The sequence below is a fragment of the Capsicum annuum genome, chromosome 10 (genome assembly GCF_002878395.1).
Source record: "Capsicum annuum cultivar UCD-10X-F1 chromosome 10, UCD10Xv1.1, whole genome shotgun sequence".
NCBI lineage: Eukaryota > Viridiplantae > Streptophyta > Magnoliopsida > Solanales > Solanaceae > Capsicum > Capsicum annuum.
In genome coordinates, this window is record NC_061120.1 from 168512196 (window position 1) to 168525900 (window position 13705).

The following is a 13705-nucleotide window of genomic DNA, read 5'->3' on the forward strand; positions in this document are numbered from 1 at the left end:
TACGCTAAATTACTTCCCTCGAACGGTGCCATTTTTGATAACGCTCAACTTACATATAAATTTAAGTGCAAGGTGGTCGTTGTCAATATATTTACCAAACTTTAGAGTCGGGGTTGAATCTATGAGGAATAATGTCAGTGGCGATCAAATTAATTCAAAATGATATATACAAGTTAAATTCAAACCAGCGGCACAAAAAAGATAAAATGGGGGGAGATAGGCTCCTATACTAATATTTCTATTTGGGTTTTTTGAGTATAAAATGGGGCTATGAATAATTAGAGTTTTAACAATTATGCACGGATCTTGGGACTGTGCATTACTAAGAGAGTGACATGCGGTAGTTAATAATCAACTTTAATTTAGTAAGTCAAATATTAGTAGGCATAGTTATAGATTTTGATGCTAGTCTTTCAACAAAACACCAAACTTTCACACATTTATTATTTCGAATACCTAATGGTTGTGTTCAATAATTGGTAACCATAACCTCAGTAAAGGCAGCCTTATATATAGGATGATACCCATGGTATAGCTAACTTCACAATCACCCTTATGTCTAAGGTATTGATAATATGGCAAACTACACACGTAATTATTTATCATTGCTTTGGTGTCTACATTCCTCTTTTAAGGATGATATAGATTCCCAAACTTCACTCAAAACCCTTCTTTTTACCCATCAGGGTTATATGATAATTCTCTAAGTTTGAGTTTTGGCTGAATGTTGTGACCTTTCTTGGTCTTTTTAAGTCTACTGAAAAGATCAAGGTAGATCCACATAAGGTTTATGCGGTGATAAAGTGTCCTAGACCCATTACTCCAACCAACATTTGGATATTCTTGGGTTTAGCCGAGTATTATATGAGGTTAGAAGAGAGTTTCTTTTTTATTATTGCTCTATTGACTAAATTAACTCAAAAAATAGTGAAGTTTCTATAGTCTGATGCTTGTGAGGGCAGTTTTTTGAGAAGTTGAAGGATAAGTTGACTTCTTCTTTAGTTTTGACCCTGCCTAAGGGTATTGCTAGTCTTGTTATTTATTATGATGCATCCCGTGTGTGACTGGGTTGTGTGTTGATGCAACAAGGTAGGGTTGAGGCCTATGCTTCAAGAAAGATGAAAATTTATGAAAAAATTATTCAACTCATTGTTAATTATTGGCTGTAGTTTTTGCTTTGAAAATTCATCACCATTAATTGTATGGGGTTCATGTTGATATTTTTTTAATCTTAAGACCTTGCAGTATGTGTTCACTTAAAAGGGGTTGAATCTTTGGCAATAGACATAGCTTGAGCTGCTCAAGGTCTATGATATGACTCTTCATTATGATCCAGGTAAAGCTAACGTGGTTGTTGATACTCTTAGCAGGGTGTCCATGGAAAGTTATCACATGTGGATAGGGTTAAGCTAGATTGGGTAAGGATATTGTCATAGCCCATAAATTTCTAAGCTAGAAAATGAACCACTGTTCCTATGCATGGAACCTCCTATCCTATGATTCATATTTGAGTACATGAATTAGGATGACTATTCTAGTGATAATAGAGTTTATGATGTGTTAAGCATGTTCATAAGAGTCACTTAGAGTAAGCCAAGCTAAGAACTTTTGAATCCACTAAATTTTCGTGTGTGATTTCACATAGGTCATCTTTGAATGAGAATAACTTGTTTTATAGGTGGTATTTTTGCAGATTTATACCCTCCAAATTGTATAGAATTGAATAATCTTTCCGTCAATACCAAATTCGCCAAAAATACTGGTCATAAACAAGTGGCAACGCGATGTCTCCACGTCGTACTAGGGCCCAAATTGGGAAATTTCTTATAAAAATTAAAAGATGCATCTAGAGGGGTATTTGGGTCATCTTCCCACCCCTATATAAGTTTCCAAACGCGAAATTAAGCCATTATTTCACCTAAACATACTCTTTTTCATCAAAATCCTCTCAAGAACACATTAGGGTTTCAATTGAGGGATTCAAGTTCAAGAAAATACTACCATGAAATTCCAAGAATCTCTCCGCCAATCTTCACTAAATCAAGAACTAAGTTATGCGTGTGTTCATTCATGGGCTCCTTTATTCCGTGAAGTCCAAGAACCCTATTTTAAACTATATTCCATGCTTGTTATGTTTTTATTTGATTGATGATCTTTTTTATGCGTTGAATAATGTCAAGATAGAATCTTTATGAGTTTGTATAAAACTAGGATGGCATATTAGTTGAAATATATGAACTTTGGGTGATATGGGGTGTTGAATTCATGAATAAACCTCTTCCCAAAGTGATGCATGTTAGGTGTTTGATAAAATGCCCAGGATGATTGAATTCATGTCCCATGATTCAATAGTGCCTAAAGGATAAGTCCACGTTCTATGATTTATGATTTCACATGAATATCACGTTATTATTATGTATTGTTGTTGTGATATGGAATGACCATGATATTGAAGCTATGCAAGTATATACATGTTTTATGCATTCCATTACATGTATAAAAAGTTGAGCATGATGTATAGTATGAAATTTGCTACTTATGATATTCTGAATTTTGGACTCTACTCTTATGACCAAGTCAGTTTAGTCTCCTTCTATCGAGTCCCAAGAGTACTTGTACCCAAAAAATATAACTTTGTCCCTAGATCCATTTCAGGACTTCACGATACTCTCATTCAAGCCTTGTTCCATAGAACTCAGTCAGTCATATGATTCAAGAAAGTTCATTTACTCAGTTAACCTCAGCTAATCCTAGTAATCTCAGTAATTAGTGATATTAGAAACTTCAGAAATTCTAGTGTTCTATATAACTTAAGTAATCTCTATAATTCAGTACTCTTATAAATCTCAAGAACTCAATACTCAGTAAGATCAGTGCTCTCAAAAACTCAGTTTAGCTCTGCTAAACAGTCCCACTAACATCAACATAGTTAATCAGTTCAGTTCAGTCAATCAGTTTAGTTTAGCAAATTAGTTCACTGTCTTTCAGTTGGAAGAAGGATTCAGCACTAGTGAACCCAAGGATGGGGACTCACCTATCACAGTCAGAGGGTGTGATTCTTAGAAGAAATCCTTGCATTCCAGAACTACGTAGCCAGTGTAGGTTGAGTTATCCCTACCCATAGGGATAATGCATCTCCTTTAAGTTTACGTGGTAGCAGGGCAGACAGAATAAGATCCAAAATAGAATAGGATTTACTCACATATTGTCTCAACTCGTGGCACAGTATTGACACCCTTCCAATTAGGGTTATAGGTTGGACCCCAACCAATTTAGTTTCAGGGTATGTTGGTTGGATAATTACCTCCCACAGTATTAGTTGCAGTCTCACTCTCAGTTTCAGTAATAAAACTTATATAAATCTTTTGACTTAGAACTGTCAGCTACAGTCACCCAACTATAGAAACTCGGCTAATTTTACCTTATTTAGGACTATCAGATATAGTCACTCATGTAATCAGTTATACTAGTTATAAGAACTCATATTACCAGTATTCATATTCATGGCTGTTAGATACAGTCAATCAGATTAATTCTTTATAATTAGACTGCCAGATATAGTCCACCAGGATAGTTCTTCATAATTCGAACTGTTAGAAATAGTTATTCATTTATCAGTAATATAGTTTTAGTTCTTTAGTATTCAATATTATAGTATCAGCTCGTCACTTATTAGTGACTTACATATCAATATCAGTAAACTCAATCACTCAGTATCTCAATATCAATAAGCTTATGTTGTCAGTGTTTAGACTCCGTAGTCAGTATCACTGTGAGTTCAGTTTCAGTTATTTATGTATGAGTATATTCTTACTTTCATATCAGTCAGCATTATTTATGCATGTAACCCTTTGCATTTAGCCTACCTCACTCGTATACTCAGTACATTCAGTCGTATTCATGCATTTGTGTTATGGTGCTTTCTCTTATGTTACACTATAGGTTCAGAGGCACAAGCTCCAGACCAGTAGTAGATTCCAGTATCAATAATCAGAATTAGAAGTAAGTCCTCATTTCATTGCTATTTTAGTTTTCAATTTATTTCAGTAGTTGTAGTTAGTTGAGGAAATGTCTCATCAACTCCTTATTCAGACAGTTAGAGTCTTTCAGATTATCATGTTCAGACAATTTATTTTAGTTGTTTTGGGTATTTCATACCCTACTCAGATGTTATATTCTTATTAGATGTTTTATCTGCTTTGAACCTTATGGCCATTTAGTACATGTTTCAGCATTTTTATGTTATATTATGCAATATACAGGTACAAATATCAGTCATGGATTAGCTTGTGATCTTTCAGGGTCATAAGCACCGTGTAGCATTCCTATTCAGAAAATTAGGTTGTTACAACTTGGTATCATAGCCTAAGGTTCAATAAAGTCCTAGGAAGTCTAAAAGCCGCATCTAGTAGAGTTTTGTACATGCAAGTATTGTACACCACACTTATATGCAGGAGGCTATGAGATGTTTTAGGAATAGTTTACTTTTTTTTAGTATTCATGTTGTGCCAGTGAGTGAAAGATCTAATTAAAGTCTTAATCTAATTCACTTCTTCCTTTTGTTTACAGAACATGTCTTCAGAAAGGACTACTTAAGGAAGAACCAATAGCCAGTAAATACCTCAGCCCTTCCGAGAAAATTGCCTGGACGAGCACGTCTCTTATGCAGAATTTAGGACTGCATTCACTACTCTAGCTAGTTCAGTTATAGCTTAGAACAAATGGCCAACTGCTATTCTGACCGACCCAGAGGCCAACATTGCTACATCTAGGATTCGAGATTTCATCCAAATTAATCCTCTTCTTTTACTGGTTTTAAGTTCGAAGAGGATCCACAAGAGTTCCTCGATCAGGTTCAGAAAGTCACAGATATTATGGGAATGACGTCTAGTGAGAGTGTAGATTTAGTCTCCTATCAGCTACAAGATGTAGCCCATATGTTGTTTAAATAGTAGAAGGTAGGAAAGGATATAGATATAGAGCCCATAGAGTGGGAAGAGTTTGCTATAACTTTATTAGATAGGTTCTTTCCCATCGAGTAGAAGGAGGCTAAAGTGTTAGAGTTCATCAATCTCAGGCAGGGTACGATGAGCGTAAAACAATACTCCCTTAAGTTCACCTAGTTAGCCTGGTACGCTCCCCATGTAGTGGCAGACAGTAGGTCTAGAATAAATAAGTTTGTGTCTGGGGTATCAGGTAGAGTGGTTAAGGAGTGCTAGATGGAAATATTGATTAGTGATATAGACTTTTCTAGGTTGATGGTCTATGCTCAAAAGATTGAGGAGAATAATCTTAAAAAGAAAGAGAGAGAAAATAAGAGGGCTAGAACAGATAATTACAGTCCTTCTCAACCAAGGATAGGGGGTAGCGAGAGCAAAGTTCTTACCCATCCTCTTTGTTAGGCTTGTGGTAAGCATCATAAGTATGTGTGTATGGGAAGAAGTGATGTATACTTTGGGTGTGGCAAGCCAGGCCACAAGATGCAAGACTGTAGAGTTATATTGCAGAGGGGTAAAGAGCTACGTCAGTAAGGTACTAAGAGTGGTCAGCATCAGATTAGACTCCAGACCCGTCATAATCCAGAAAGTTTCCCTAACCTAGATTTGGGTACGTTACATGTTTTTCATGTTCATGGTATGCATTGTTAGATCTCTTTCTCTCATTTGAGCTTATGTTTCAACACGAGTTAGTTAGTAAAATCAGCAAGTCAGTTTAGAAATCGAGCAGTCAGATTTGTATGGTTTGTTTTCTCATCTTTGCATCAATTCATGCTATCCAAAATATCAGGAAATGTAACTATTCCAAGGTAGAACCTCCTAGTAGTTGCAAGTTTAGTTCAGCTCATGTATCATGCATTAGTTTCTATCTCCTAAAGTTTAGTTAATCGAAGCCTACATTCTATCCTAGTTCAGTAATCAGTCCCTAAAATTCAGTTCAATCTCAGATTCGCTATACCATAGTATGCAACTATCAGTTTTGCTCTTATTTGTCAGTACATCAGTTTTCCAAATCTTTCAGAATCATATTACATGCGTGGAACTTCATTTTCTAGTAACACAGTCTCCATGAATCCATTCTCAGTCACTTTATGGTACTCGGTTAATCCTTAACAACTATGTACAATATTTTATAGTTTCAGTTTAGTTATTTCGACTAAGTTTAGTTTAGTCTTATATGTCTAGTGTTCAGTTATTAGCATAAGTTAGTCAGTCAAGCTAGAAAATCCGTTTACCAGATATGCAGTCAAATTAGTAGGGGTTATTCTCCCATCTTTCCATCTAGCCATACTAACAGACATCTCAAGGATGTAACCATCTCCAAGGTAAAGCATACTAGGATATGCAACTCAGCTTAGTTTATGTATCATGTCTCAGTCACGGATTACAGATATTCAGTTGCAATTCAGTCTTGCATACCCAACATTTAGTTCTAGTATTAGTCCCAACTATAATCTTTGTTATGATGTATGCTTCAGTACAGTAATCACCTCAGTTCATATATCATGCCTCAGTTTTAGATCTCGGATAATCATTCACGATTTCATACCAAGGTGTCTTGTTCATCGCCTCAACTTCCTCAATATCTCAGCAAAGTTAGCCCAGCATCCTTCAAGGGACATAGTGTCTCAATGGGGAGATACACTATAGTTCAAACTTGGTATCTTTACCATTGCATGTTCGGTCACATGTTCATGAGTTAGTTTAGTCGTGTACTCACACATGAGATATGCATGGTCAACTTATTAGTACTTTTAGTCTTACATTCATGTATCATGTCAGTCATATAATCATGCATTAGATATATATGTTCAGTATGAATAATTTTATTTGTCACATTAGTCATGAGATCATGTTTCAGTCATTCATGTTCAGTTCATGTTCAGCTTATTGTTTCCCCTCTCAGTCAGTCTCATTCGAGGACGAATGTTCCCAAGGGGGATAATGTAATACCCCGTGCATTTCTAAGCTAGAAAATGAACCATTGTTCCTACGCATGAAACCTCCTATCCTGTGATTTATATTTGAGTACATGAATTAAGATGATTATCTTAGTGATATTAGAGATTATGATGTGTTAAGCATGTTCATAAGAGTCACTTAGAGTAAGTCAAGCTAAGAACTTTGGAATCCACCAAATTTTTATGAGTGATTTCACATAGGTCATATTTAAACAAGAATAAATTGTTTTATAGATGGTATTTTGGCAGATTTATGACCTCTAAATTTTAGAGAATTGAATAAGCTTTCCGTCGATACCAAATTCACCTAAAACGGACACCCGGTGAAGAAGTTATGGAGATTTAAAGTTTCAGCAGTGTTATTTCAGTCAATGGCGCATTGCGCCATAAGCCAAAATGACGTTTGTCAATTTCTAGTATCTCTTCATGATTCCACCATGTTGCGGTGAGTTTCTAGGTCATAAACAAGGTGCAACACGAAGTCTCCGGGTCGTGCCAAGGGCCTAAATTTGGAAATCTTTTACAGAAATTAATAGACACATCTTGAGGAGTATTTGGGTCATCTTCTCACACCTATATAAGCTTCCAAACACGGAATTAAGCTACTATTTCACTAAAACATACTCTTTTTCATAAAAATCCTCTCAAGAATACATTAGGATTTCAATTGGGGGATTCAAGTTCAAGAAAATTCTACCATCAAATTCCAAGAATCTCTCCGTCAATCTTAACTAAATTAAGAACTAAGGTATGCTTGTGTTCATTCATGGACTCCTTTCATCCATGAAGTCTAAGAATCCTATTTTAAACTATATTCCATGTTTGTTATGATTTGATTTGATTTTTGATCTTGTTTATGTGTTGAATGATGTCAAGATAGAATCTTTATGGGTTTTTATAAAACTAGGATGGCATACTAGTTGAAAAATATGAACTTTGGGAGATATGGGTTGTTGAATTCATGAATAAAACTATGCCCAAAGTGGTGCATGTAAGGTGATTGATAAAATACCCAGGATGATAGAATTCATATCCCATGTTTCAATAGTGCTTAAATGACAAATCCATATTCTATGCTCTATGATTTCACATGAATTTCACGTTATTGTTATGTGTTGTTGCAGTAAGAAACGTCCCCAGACCCATATCTCCGTTAGATATTAGGAGTTTCTTTTTTTTTTGATAGCTATTACCAAAGGTTTGTTCAAGGATTTTTGTCTATTGCATCCCCTATGTCCAGATTGACTCAGAACAAAGTTAAGTTTTAGTGGTCAGATTCTTGGGAGAAGAGTTTTCAGAAGTTGAAGACTCAACTCACTATAGCCCTAGTTTTTACATTGCCAGATAATTCAGATGGGTTTGTTGTGTAATGTGATGCTTCTAGAGTTGGATTGGGATGTGTTTTTATGAAGAAGGGCAAGGTTATGGACTATTTCTCTAGACTGCTTAAGCCCTATAAAAAGAATTATCCTAACCATGATCTTGAGTTAGCAGCTGTTGTGTTTGCCTTACAGATTTTGAGGAACTATTTGTATGGGGTGCATGTTAATGTGTTCACATATCAAAAAAATTTTCAGTATGTTTTTTTGTAGATGGATTTGAATCTACGCCAGAGGAGATAGTTATAATTTCTGAAATATTATGATTTAAGTGGTTTTTATCACCTAGGCAAGCCCAATGTAGTGGCAGATGCCCTAAGTAGATTGTCTATGGGTAGTGTTGCTTAAATTGATGATAATAAGAAGAGGTTAGTTCAGGAAGTTCATCATCTTGCCATATTAGGTCTTCTTTTGGTTGATTTAGCTGAGGGTAGTATTTGGGTTCATAATAGTTCGGAATCTTCTTTGATTGCCAAAGTAAAATAAAAGCAAGATAAGGATCCTAGTCTAGTAAAGCTGAAGGAGTCAGTCAGAGATTAGAAGGTAGTGGTTTTCTCCTAAGGGGGAGATGGTGTACTACGTTGACAGGGTAGTTTGTGTTTGTCGTGTGTTGATGAGTAGAGACAGAGAATTCATGCAGAAGTGCATAATGGGCATTACTTGATTATCCAAGGTCTATGAAGAAGTACCATAATTTGCGGGAAATCTATTGGTGGAGTGGTATGAAGCGAGATATTGCAGAGTTTGTGGCTAAGATCTCCATTTGTTAGGAGGTTAAGATTGGACATCAGAAGATAAGTGGGTCTATGCAGGATTTCAGTATTCCGACTTGGAAGTGGGAGGAAATCAATGTGGATTTTCTGATGATTTTGTCTCATACTTGTCATCAAAATGATTTGCTTTGTGTCATTTTGGACATGATGACCAAATCAGCTCATTTCTTACCAGTCCATACTCCTTATTCTAACAAGGACTATGCCAACCTCTATCTCAAAGGTTTGGTTAGGTTGCACGGTGTTCTGTTATCTATCATCTTAGATAGAGGTACTCAGTTTACCTCTTACTTTTGGAAAGCTTTTTATAAGGGTCTTGGTACCCAAGTTCTCCTCAGTAGAACCCTCCACCCTCGGATAGATGGTCAAGCAGAAAAGGCCATTCATACCCCTGAGGATATGTTGAAAGCATGTATAGTCGACTTTAAGGGCAGTTGGTATGATCACTTGCCTTTGATTTAGTTTGCATATAATAATAGCTATCATTCCAGTATTCAGATGAATTTGTTTGAGGCTCTATATGGAAGGAGGTTTAGATCACTGATTGGTTGGTTTGAAGTAGGATAAACCGTGATAATAGGTCCTGACTTAGCATTTAATGCCTTAGAAAAAGTTCAGTTGATTAGGGAGAGGCTAAAGGCAGCCCAGAGCTGGAAGAAATCTTATACAGATATGAAAAAGAAGGATCTTGACTTTGAAATTGGTGATTTCATATATCTAAAGATCTCTCCCATGAAGAGAGTGAAGAGATTTTATAAGGGGAAGTTTAGTCCCCAATATGTTGGCCCTTTAAGAATTTTGAGCGATTTCGGAAATGTGGCTTATGAGCTTTAGTTTCCTGCATACTTAGTATCAGTTCACCCAGTATTCCATATCTTCTTGTTGAAGAAGTTTAATAGATACCCAGTTGTAGATGTTCCTTTAGAGAGTGGAGATGTTCAGAATAGTCTTTCCTACGAGGAAATTCCAGTCAAAATTCTTGATTGACAAGTTCGTAGACTAAGAAACAAAGAAGTTTCCTTAGTTAAAGTTCTTTGGAAGAATCAATCCATTGAGGGAGCCACTTAGGAAATAGAAGTAGATATGCAAACCAAGTACCCTCATCTTTTCATCGCAAACTCAGACTTAGCTTAAGGTAACAATATTCTTACAATTTCTCTTTTCCATGCTCAATTTAAGCTGCATATCATCCTCATGTCAGTCATGTATTCATACCAGTTCAATCATTTGTCATGTTTAAACTCAATTATGTACTCACGTTTTCATCGTGTTTATTTAACATATAATCCAAGTTCCTCAGTGTTTTCAACTTAATCATCCTTATTCGAGGATGAATCTTCTCAAGAGAAAGATATTGTAATACCCCAAAAAATCCAAGCCAATGCTAGAGTCATGTTTCAAGCTCATGCATAGTACATTAAGGTTCTTTGATAGTTTAACGAGTTAGTTTGATGTATATTAAGGTCTCAAATAACTCCGAGCTGTTAAACGAATCAAAATAATCCTTACCGATTGAATTTTGTATAATAATGTTGCCTTAGTCAAATTCAAATGAGAATATCTTTTTCTCTACTTAATATTTTCCAGTTACGACCCACAAAATGGGAGGAAATTTATTTATCTTTCCAACAATATCAATTTTGCCCAAATCCAATACTCAAGTGAGAAGTTATAGCACTTTTAGTGAAAAATAGTAGCCTAATGTGATAAGGCTACGTCGCGGTGATGGCCATTTTCACGTTCATTCTTTTTGATTGTGTCACCGCGATAAGCACCAAGTCACTACGAAGAGAATTTTTGAAGTTTTCAATTTCCAGTGAGGCACCGCGATAGCTGACATTTCGCGCCAAAAGTCCATTTGGAAATTGTCCTTTTACAGTGGTGCAACTCAATAGCATCGCTTCGCGACGCTAGTCAAAACAGAGTTCATCAGTTTTCCAGTGGCCCGATGCAATTGTACTGCATCATGCAAGAACTAAAAATTAAGATTGTCAATCCTGCCACATAAATTGCAGAGACCGTTTGGTATTTTACCAAAGCCCCTAATCCATCTAAACACGATATTTAAGTCCCTAAATACCACTTTTACATCACTTTTAACAATATTATCCATATTGAAATCACTCTCTCTCAAACTAATAAACCCTAGCCTTAAAAATTCAAGATCAATTTTCAAGAATTCCGTATTAATTCTCACAAATTCATCAACCCAGGTATCTTAAGTGTTCATCCATGGGTTCTTTCCATCCATAGAGTCCAAGTACCCTTATCTAAATTTAAAGTTGTGATCCTTAAAAGTTATTGTGATTTTAATTGAGATTTTAACCACGAACCCCCATGAATTTAAATTCTATACCATGTTTACACGAAATTTATGTTGTTTATCAGACCCCACATATTTTAATATTGTTATTTACTGAATTAAATCACGATTAAGTGTTATTGATGTTGAAATCATGCTATTAATCCAAGTTTCCTACTATTCCCATGATTAGCTTCAACTATGAATATTAAGTGTTTGATAAAATGCATACAAGAAGGAATATTTGATCAAAGCTTTCATGTTATGTCCTCAAAGCTTAAGTACTATTTTACTGTTATTGCTATTAAGTCCTGGGGGTGATGAATATCTGATAATATAGTTATTTACCTAGTCTCAGTATCTTAAGAATAGTTTCAAAATATGTTGTGAGCATTATCAGTTCACTCAGTCATCAAATGCAGTTAAACTTAGAACAGCTCAACATTCTGAGTCAGTTCAGTTAGGAGTAGGATTTAGCACCGAGTGAGTATAGGGATGGAGACTTTCCCATTAGATAGACAGAGTCATTAGTAGCAGTCCCTGTACCCCTGAACTACATATCCAGCATGGGATATGAGGAGTCACCCATCATATTAGGCTTGACTACCTAACAAGGTTCACCCATCAGTTTAGGCTTGACACCCTTAGTCCTTCGTGACAGTATATCAGTATAGTAGATCCACACAGCCAACATTAGTACTCGTGGATCGGTACTAACACCCTTCTAACTAGGGTTGAAGGATGGACCTCAATTAGCTCAGATTGGGGTATGTTAGTTAGATGATACCTCCCATAGTATCTTTTCAATAATTAAGTTTCAGTTGCTTGACCATAGCATACATATATCAGTGATTTAGTTATCAAATTTCAGTATTTTTGTATGTACAGATTATATTCAGAACATGTTATATGCTTGGTCACTTACCCTCAGTATTTACAGATTTCACGTATCCTCACTATTTACAGATTTTATGTATCCTCAATATTTGTAGATTTTATACATCCTCAGTATTTATAGATTTCATGTATCCTCAATATCTATAGATTTCATGCACTTTATTCAGTACTCTATGATATATATATATCTTCAGATAGATATTACTCATGTTCATGAAACCATGCATATAAGCCTACCTCATTTAGCATAACAGTACATTCAAAGTACAGATCGTGAACTCTTTTCTTGCACTATGATGTATTATGTCATAGGTTCGAACGCTCAGAACCCAGATCGCACATATATTTTCCAGATTATCAGTTGTATTAATAGTAAGTCCTTTGATTTTTAGGACATGATTTATTTAGCTCAGATTCAGTCATTTCCATTTAGTCGGAGTTAGTTGGAGATTTGTCCCATCAACTCCTCAGTCATTCTGTAGTGGTTTTTCAGTCTATTGTAGATAGCTAGTCAGTTTCTCAGATTTAAGTTGTGATTGTCAGATGTTTAATCAGTATTATCAGTTATGCCTAACATATTTTATTAGATTTATAACTTAAAACCTTATGGAATTCCTCAATTAAATTCTGCATATGTTATATCATTATCAGTTTTACTTAGTGCTCACATCAGGTACTAGCTCATGGGTTAGCTTGTGGTCCCTTAGGATTGTAAGCACCATGTAATTCGCAAGGTGTACTCTCAGGGCGTTACAATTTCATGCATTATTCATGCATAAAACAAAACAATAATCTATTCTATTATGCATAAATAAAAAGGATATGTGCCACCTTTTGTGGCATGATGTGTTGCCTCCCATCAAGCGCATAGTTTAATGTCTTAGAAAGATACTTCCTCCACTTCATTTTGTGCTTCAACTTAGAAGATTTGAATCTCCGTCCTAACATTCACTCAATATGCAATGAACAGATGAGGAACAAAAGATCCATATATTCAAAGATGAGGCTTGGAAGAGGTGATGGAATGGCAAGCAAGCTTCGGTCTCGATATTTTGAATATTTAAACCTTTTACCCATCTTCACATCAAACTTCCATTTTTGCTCCTTGTGTAAAAGTAAGTAAATAAATTTTCCATTCCTTGTACTTCAAAAATTAAGCATCTTGGCCTTTGATGTATGGGGCTTTAGATGCTCCTTTGTATTGGAAAACTCCAAAGTATAGGGGTTTTCCTCCTCCAAATCATCTTTTCCCCCAAAACAGATTAGATTCATCATAAGAGGTGAACATAGATTCTTATTGTAAGTCTAATACCTTTTCCTTTATTGTGGCTTCTTATTTATTATATGAGATGGGTGATTAGGAATCTACCGAGGAGTCTTCGCTACCAAGCTCATC